General features: G+C 31.9%; 1 long non-coding RNA gene across 1 annotated transcript in view; it reads right to left on the bottom strand.

Annotated features, from left to right (window-relative positions):
• The window catches only part of LOC115875117, a 31,769-nt gene extending 24,623 nt beyond the window's left edge, over positions 1-7,146 (bottom strand). Inside the window, exon 1 of the long non-coding RNA XR_004048971.1 lies at positions 6,924-7,146. This is a non-coding gene — a long non-coding RNA (uncharacterized LOC115875117). The remainder of the gene's footprint in view (positions 1-6,923) is intronic.
• Positions 7,147-8,368: the final 1,222 nt, after the last annotated feature.

Raw genomic sequence — 8,368 nt, 5'->3', positions numbered from 1 at the left:
GGCTTTCCCGAAAGACTAACCGTTTTTTTAAATACCATAACCAAATACTTTTAATATTTGAGGGGCCCTTACTTTCACCCTCTTGGAACCTTTGAGATTCGAGAAACCCCTTACTCTTTCTATCGAACCTCTACACCCCACAGTCAAATCATTAAAGTCATCACCCTAAAGTCAATCCGCTTTTTACGTCAAGCAGTTTCAGCAGGTCATATTTTTGGTAACCCTGTATAAATTTCATGACAAATAAATCTTAAAATATGTAAAACCAAAAACAAAATAAAAAAAAAAACGTGTTTAAGAGTTTTATCCGAAAACAATTCACCGGTTTTAAATAAAAATTATTTTAATATTAGCACAGGGATCAGTTCACTCCCCTTAAAATTTCGACGTTTTCGAAAAGATCCCGTTCTTATCGAAACCTCTACACCACCTAAAGATCAATCTGTTTCCTAAAAAAATTAGCCTTTATTACGTCAAATGCGCTTTGTAAGGCCAGGATCGTGATTTAATCAATGACCAGATTTTTTCGAACACCCTGTATACATTTATTAAAAAATCTCTTAACAATACTGTAAAAAAATAAAATAAAATATACGTGTTTAAGCTTTTTTTTTTTTTTTTTTACTTTAAATTTATGTGAAAAAAACTATTTTGAATATGTTGAGGGTGGTTTCACCCTCTTGGAACTGGAGTTTCGAAAAACAATCCCTTTTTATTCGAACCTCTACACCCTAGAATCAACCTGTATGCCAACAATGAGCTTCTTACGTTGATGGTTTGAGCAGGGGTCGATTCGTGACCTAATCAGTCATCGTCATTCCACATTAAGGATTAATATTAGTAAAGATAGTATTTTATTTAACACAAACAATCAAAGAAGAGGTGGCTGCAGTAACCAGGTAGCTTCATTTGTAAGAAATTTTGCCTAGCTAAAGTAGGAGCTGCCCCGGTGAACCAAGAACCCCAAAGAACGATCAGGGACTATTTTTTAAATGTCCAATTCAGTAATATCTTAATCTTTCATAAAAACAAGTGGAGCTGCCTGTTTATTGCAGCCACCCCTTCAATACTCGAAGACTCTTCATCTCAATAAATTTGGATTGACTATATTATCTATTTCAAAGCATATACTTCGATTTTTAAAGGAAACGCCAATTGCTAAATTCATTAGGGCCATTGTTGTCAGAACTTTACAATTAAACATAGTCATCTTTCGTTCAAAAATCGAGATAAACAAGGGTATAATGTAAGTACAACCCTATATAATATACGTACGTGTAATAAACCACAAGTCAAATGACAGTAGACTTGGACATTAACTAAATGTTTTATATTTATTGTAGTTTTCGCCCTCGATTCTTCGCTTATTTTTTACAATTTGTTCAAAAAATACTTAGATGCGTCAATTACTGACTTAGATGTTTCAGATAGCCGATAGTATTGATAATTTGACTCTTCAAATACAATTAAAGTATCACGCTATATCGTATCTATTTATTATACAATATTACTTTAACAATTTAATAACTAATATCATTTAATGAACATCAAACTTTAAAACAAAACCAGCCTAGTAGCAATAAGTCGTCTCTATTTCTTGGTTACTTATTAGACACTGCGTGCTCTATACTAAAGTCGCTGTCCTACACGCACTTTTTGCTTGGCTTCCAACGTTGGTTTGGACGCATCATATGTCATTTTGCATTGACTCTTCTCCACAATTCATTGCAACTTCACAAGCTGAGCTCTCCTATCCACTATTTCAAACTTTTCATTTGCGTCCACTTTTAAGTTTTTTTACACATCCTTTTTTAAATATTAATAATATAATTTTATTTAACCCGATTGTTATATTTATATATAATAAAGAACAATCATCTAATTTTAATCAATAGTATAATAGATACAACATCCTTGAAAATTGACATCCTAGACGATACTTTTCCTTCAACTCACTATACGTAATAGAAAAATATAGAAGCCGTTTCTTCCCTCTATTTACCACCCTTCGGCATCGAATTTATAATAATGCTGATAAATTTATATGTTTCTTACCAAAAATATCTTTTAATGGAATATCATCAGTCAATTTAATAAATCTTCCTCCACTGGTCTTCCATTCGCCCTATATATATATTATATTCCTTACCTATCTAGTCTCTAGTAACATTCACAATTTCCATTTCTTTTTAAAAGTTAAAACTCGAAACCTAAACCTCGTACAGGCCACACAATACGCAGTATTGCTAATGTGTACAGATTCCCGATGTCTATACCGGAGGGATTTTTTCTGTCTTATAACATTTTTCTAAAAAATGCTTCTCTAAAATGTTGCTTTTCCTAAAATCCCGTTTTACATACATTGCGAAATTCCTATCAGTTTTAGAGAAAACTACAAAAACATGACAATTGTGAATATTTTTCTCCAAACAATCAGTCTTCTTACAATGTATAACCTACGACAATATGGCACTAGTAAGAGCTTGCCCTTGTCCTCATATCAACGAACCGAGCAGCTCTTCTTTCGATTCCCAATTTCTAAAATGGACTTAATGACCCCTTTCCAATTCCTCGCAAACCACTGAAGGTTGATGCAAAACTCAATAACTGTTTCCTATAAATAAACAAATCCTAAATGTCTTCACTAATACTCAACACAGATTTAATTTTCCGAATTTTTAAAAAAAAAAAAAAAAAAATTTTTTTTTTCCAAAAGTTCAAACCAGATATCTTGTAATATTAAACGTCAAAAGAAACTAGCGACTAACAAAAAATAGAAACGCAATCTAGAGGTTCTCAGTCCTTAAATATCAGGTTTTCTTGCAAGAAATATCGTTACGTAATCGTAAATAGCGGACAATAATAAGTTACGTATCGCAACAGTCCGGCACAAAACCAGTTCGTTTCTGAATCTCTAGAATGTTCTTTTAATTATAGACTTTTCTATAGCCGGCATCGCGATCCGGTTTATAATTCGGCAAAGTCAAAAGGACAAGGTCCTGACTTCCTGGTTCAAAACAATCGTATACTGAGTGAGATACGTTGAAATGGAGCAGATATTTAAGTATATAAAAGGCCTAAATCGGTTTGACGCGAAAATGCCGATCAAACATTTTTGCTAACATGTAATAGAGACATTATTTAAAGAGACATACATCATTAATTAATTTTATTACTATTGAAAAAAAAACATGCTAAAAGCTTCAGAAAAATAATAAGACAAACCTGACTATACATAACGCCGAACAGTGTTTTGAAGTATAGGGGAAAGTAGACAAAAATGGAAAACTCTATTTTCACCGCCGGAAAATGTATTTACTTACATTACTAATAAAAGATAACATAATATTTTATATTTTAAACTAATTTTAATGATTTAAAAATAAACTAAAAATATTTCTGGCAAAAAAAAATTAACTTATATTTTTTATAAATATGAAAAAAATCTCCTGCGGCCCAAAGGGTAATTATTTCTCATTATTAGTAAATAACAAATCAAAAACAAAACGTTCTCCCAACCCAGTGTGAGTACATATCAAAATAAAACATCTGACGAGGGGTAGGGGACAAAAAACCCTAATTTTTTTAAATTTAATTTGCTTCAAAAAAAGGAAGGGGGCGACATGTTTCGGGACTTCAAACCCAAGAAAGCTAAAATAATTACAATCAAAATAATAAACAAATTCCAATAGTCATACAGAGGTCGAAAAATATAAAATACAATCACAAAACAAATTAAAAGGTTAAAAAACATTCAAAAAAGGTTAAAAAGTTTTTCTATTACAATTATTCAATCACAGATACATTATGGCAAGCTCAGTTTGAAAATTAAGACAATTAAATTAAAATCATAAAGGGCAATAATTTAAGTTCAACAAAAAACGAAAAACTTCAAGAACTACCTGAAACGACTTTCTTCTTGTAGAAACGAATCAACTTCTTCAGAACAATCTTCTAAATGTAAACATAACTTAATTTTTTTCACAAATTTTGCACACACTCTTTCACTTTTGGCATTATTTTTAACATTGTTCAAAAGTATCTTTTTATTTTAAGTACTGGACATTCTACTAAAAAAAATCGAAAACTTATAATATCGCAGTTTTCCGCAGAAACTAATGGTTTTAAAGTACAATACTTGGGACAACATTTCACAAAAAATCTCGTCTACCATTTTATACCATTTTTTTAAAACCTTAAATAAAATTACACTACCAATTTTCGTTCAGACTCAATTTGACTTTTTATAATGGCCATGTATATAAAAGCAATGATTGAATTTAACAACAACTAATATGGAAAAAGAATGTACTTATTATAGGTGTTTTTCTCCATTTTGTGCAGCTAGGAAATATTCTTTTCGTCTACACAATATTCACCCCAATTTAATTGAAAAATGCGGTCACGTAAACTTATTCCACGTAAACGGTCACGTAAACTTATTCCACTATAATAAAAATACTGATATTCAATTTTTGGTATTTGCATTGCTGCTCATGTATCAATTTTTTTCATATATTTTTTGGTGATTATAGGCCTTCCTAAGGGGATAAATAATAATATTTGTATAAAAGCGAAACAGGTTTTATCTGGTTTTTGTCCATAGAGCGCTACACTGTGAGCCGCGCCGGTACCCAATATACATCTGGTTTGTATATGTTACGGTTAAAGTCCGATGTCCGGTTAATGTCGACATTAACATGTTAATGTTCGGGTTAGGTTATGTTTTTGGTTGTTTTGTTGTGTGTTATTTTTGAGATTAACCGGGTAATGTCGAAATTAACCGGACATCGGACCTTAACCGTAACATATACAAACCAGATGCAAACAGAAAAATACTAGGTTGCTACTTATACTGGGTGCGTTTCAACAGTGGCTTAAGCCTATAATTTTTTTATTTTTTCAGAAAAAAAGCGAGGTTTGGTATGTCAAAATATGACATAAATTAGGATTGATTGACGTATTCAATTGTTTTTGGTCACTTCCTGTTTCACCGGAAATGACTACAACTTTTGATTTTTAAATGGCACCCTCGGTATTTTTTTAATTCATACGATAGAAAATGACACTCTGAATCGAATAACAAATAATATGTCAACTTTTGACATATTCGCTCAAAAACAAATTGTATTTTAAATGTCAATATAGAGTGCCATGGGGCTGTGTTATAAACACTAATTTTTAATCAAGGAGCCTTGGAAAAATAGATTTGATCATCTAATGTTTTTAATGTCTTGTCCTGGCCGGTTAAAAGATGCCCAAATCCTATTTTTAATAATATCTCAATTTTTTCAAATGGAACGAGGATGGCTCATTAGCATATTTGGAAAAAGCATTTTTTTACGAATAATTTCATACCACACACTTGGTATTTCGAGTCAAATTGTCGTTATGAACCGCGACCGCATGTAACAATTTCAACTAAACCATATGCGAAAATGTCCAAAGTTGACATATTATACGTTATTCTATTCAGAGTTTAATTTTCTATCGAATAAAGTAAAAAAATACCGAGGGTGCCATTTAATAAACAAATTGTAGTCATTTCCGGTGAAACCGGAAGTGACCGAAAACAACTGGATATGTCAATCGATCCTAATTTATGTTATATACTAGCATACCAAATCTCTTTTTTTATCTGAAAAATAAAAATTACAGGGGGTGAGCCACTTTTGAGACGCACCCGGTATATTAAAAAATTGGGTCAAGTGCGAGTCGAACTCGCGCACGAAGGGTTCCGTACCATTCATTATCTATACAATATTAGACACTATATTATTATAAACTTTTTTTCCGATTTAGCTGAAATTTTGAATGCGCGTATAAGTAATTAAAAAATGAAGAAACACATTACTAAAAATTGTATTAATCAATAATAAATATGTAAAAAGTAAAAATAAATATGTAAAAATTAAAAAAAGTCGCCTTGACTAGGATTCGAACCTGCCTTACTACGGCTCCAACGTCATAGCAGCGTAACGTCTTAACGCTTTAACCGCGCGGCCACCGAGATTCTATGTAAAATTCTTATTTAAAAGATGTTTAAAAATGTTTAGTGAAAGTACTTTTTTATTCATAAACATTTATTTAATTCTGTTTTTAGAATTTGTTGTTATAGCGTAACATAGATACATTATCTGTAAAAAAATTTCAACTGTCTAGCTATAACGGTTCACAAGATAGACCTTTGTGACAGACGATCGGACAGCGAAGTCTTAGTAATAGGGTTCCCGTTTTTACCCTTTGGGTACGGAACCCTAAAAAATAACGGATATTTGATATGATTATTACATAATGATTATAGTATTCCAAAACTATATTTTTACATATGTAGGTGTACTATTTTTATGATTTTTTCAATGCAGTTTTCAGTTTTTCGGTAAGTTTCTTGCAAAAAGCATGGCAGATTTTCTTTGTTTGCCAAAATTCGAACAAATGGACAAAATGCATCCGGAAAGTCTGCTCCTCAATTGTTATTATCACTGTGTAATTCTTTCTGTTATAGATGTGGTTATGATCGCTCTGTTTGCCGAATGTTATCATTTAAGATGAGGTCTAGTCTTCACACTCCACATTACCTTCTCAACAAATCCATTTCTACAGCTTCGAGTTTCTTTTCGTTTGATTTTCTAATGGCCCATGATTCAGAAGCATATGTGGTTATGGGGTTATCGATAGCTGTATATAGTTTTTCCGTCAATTTCACTCCAGATAAAAATATGAGTCCAGCTTCTGAGAATAGCTGTTTCTTGAAGTTAAATGAAACACTGACCACCTTAAATATGTCAAAGTTCTGCCCTTATTTATAACACTATTTTAATATAAAATTTGTATCTCAAAAGATTCTGCACACTTCTCCCTTTCTGTTACAAATAACTAAACCAGCCTGTGTAAACCGTTTACTTAATTACTAAAATAAATACCTGGATTAAAGCTTCTGGTTGAAGTGGTCCCTGATTCTGTCCGTCGAATTTGTCAGCTACCTCGCTCAGCAGCTCGAGGTCTTGCTCCAGCTGCCTACAGGAAGCGTTAGCTGTGACGTAGGCAGAAGCTAGCAGGAAACTACCGAGCACGAAAGACACCAGGACAATAGTGACGGCTACGATTTTGGCCACTTGTACTGCAGAACTCTGTGGTTTATGGTAAGCCTGAAAAAAAATACAACATGTTACTACGAATTTAATTCAATAAACCTGAATTAATCAACCAATCAATCAGTCAATCCGCTTTATGGGAGTACTAGCTGAGACAGTTAATTTCGAACGGCCTAACAGTGAAATGATTTTGTCAATCTTGTGGTACGGATGACCGAATGATCCGGAATGATTGAGAGCAGTCGATTTGACAGTTGTTGTAATTTGTTCTCTATATTTTTGTTTTCCATCGATTGAAGTATTTTTTATGTACTTATATCAATACCTTTCTTGGTTTAAATACATTATCTGACTATTTTTAGTTTTAGTTTCCATTCTATAACCATTAGTATGTCACTGATTGGCAGTGGGCATCAATATTATTACAAATAAGCTATAAACGTGCGCGACGTAAACTGCCAATCACGGAGGTCCGAACCAAAGGTCCGAACCAAAATTATTTAAAAATTAATTTTTTGTACAATTTTTTTTCTGTTAATTTTCCCGATATTTTAATAGTTACTGTACTATCCTATGGGGAGATCATTAAAATGTGTCCAACCATTCTTGAGTTAGAACTGGTATAACTAACCTGATTTTGTTTTAGATATTAGCATATATTTTCACATTTTTATTTAAATATTATACCGGAAGAGGTACACGCATAGACATAGAGGTTGACTATCACTATTATTTTTCCGAATCGAATTAAAAAAAAAATGGGTAGCAACTTAAAAAATAAATTTGTATAGCATGGCATAATTAGATTTTTTCACGTATTGTACTTTTTCGTAAACTATGCGTGTTTGAAATTAAAAAATATAATGTATACAGGGTGTGCGAGCGGATGCATCTTATAAGTGGCTCATTATAACTTTTTTATTTTTTCAGATATAAAAAAACGAAATTTGGTGTGTTAGTATATGATATAAATAAGGATTGATTGGCGTATTCAATTGTTTTTGGTCACTTCCTGTTACACCGGAAATGACTACTACTTTTGATTTTTAAATGGGACCCTGGGTATATTTCTACTTTATTCCATAGAAAATGACACTCTGTCATTTTCTATTTATTTTATTTATTATCTATTTTTTTTATCTCAATACAATGACATGTCAATTACACAGAACTAAATACACACTCTGAATAGAACAACACTCTGAATGAAAATATGAAAAGTTGACATATGGTATGTCATTTTATTCAGAGTGTCATTTTCTATCGCATAAAGT

This window comes from Sitophilus oryzae, unplaced genomic scaffold, assembly GCF_002938485.1.
Source record: "Sitophilus oryzae breed Bouriz unplaced genomic scaffold, Soryzae_2.0 scaffold_1320_pilon_pilon, whole genome shotgun sequence".
Classification (NCBI taxonomy): Eukaryota; Metazoa; Arthropoda; class Insecta; order Coleoptera; family Curculionidae; genus Sitophilus; species Sitophilus oryzae.
Note: the sequence above shows the minus strand (reverse complement) of the source record. Positions and strands in the feature narration are given on the sequence as shown.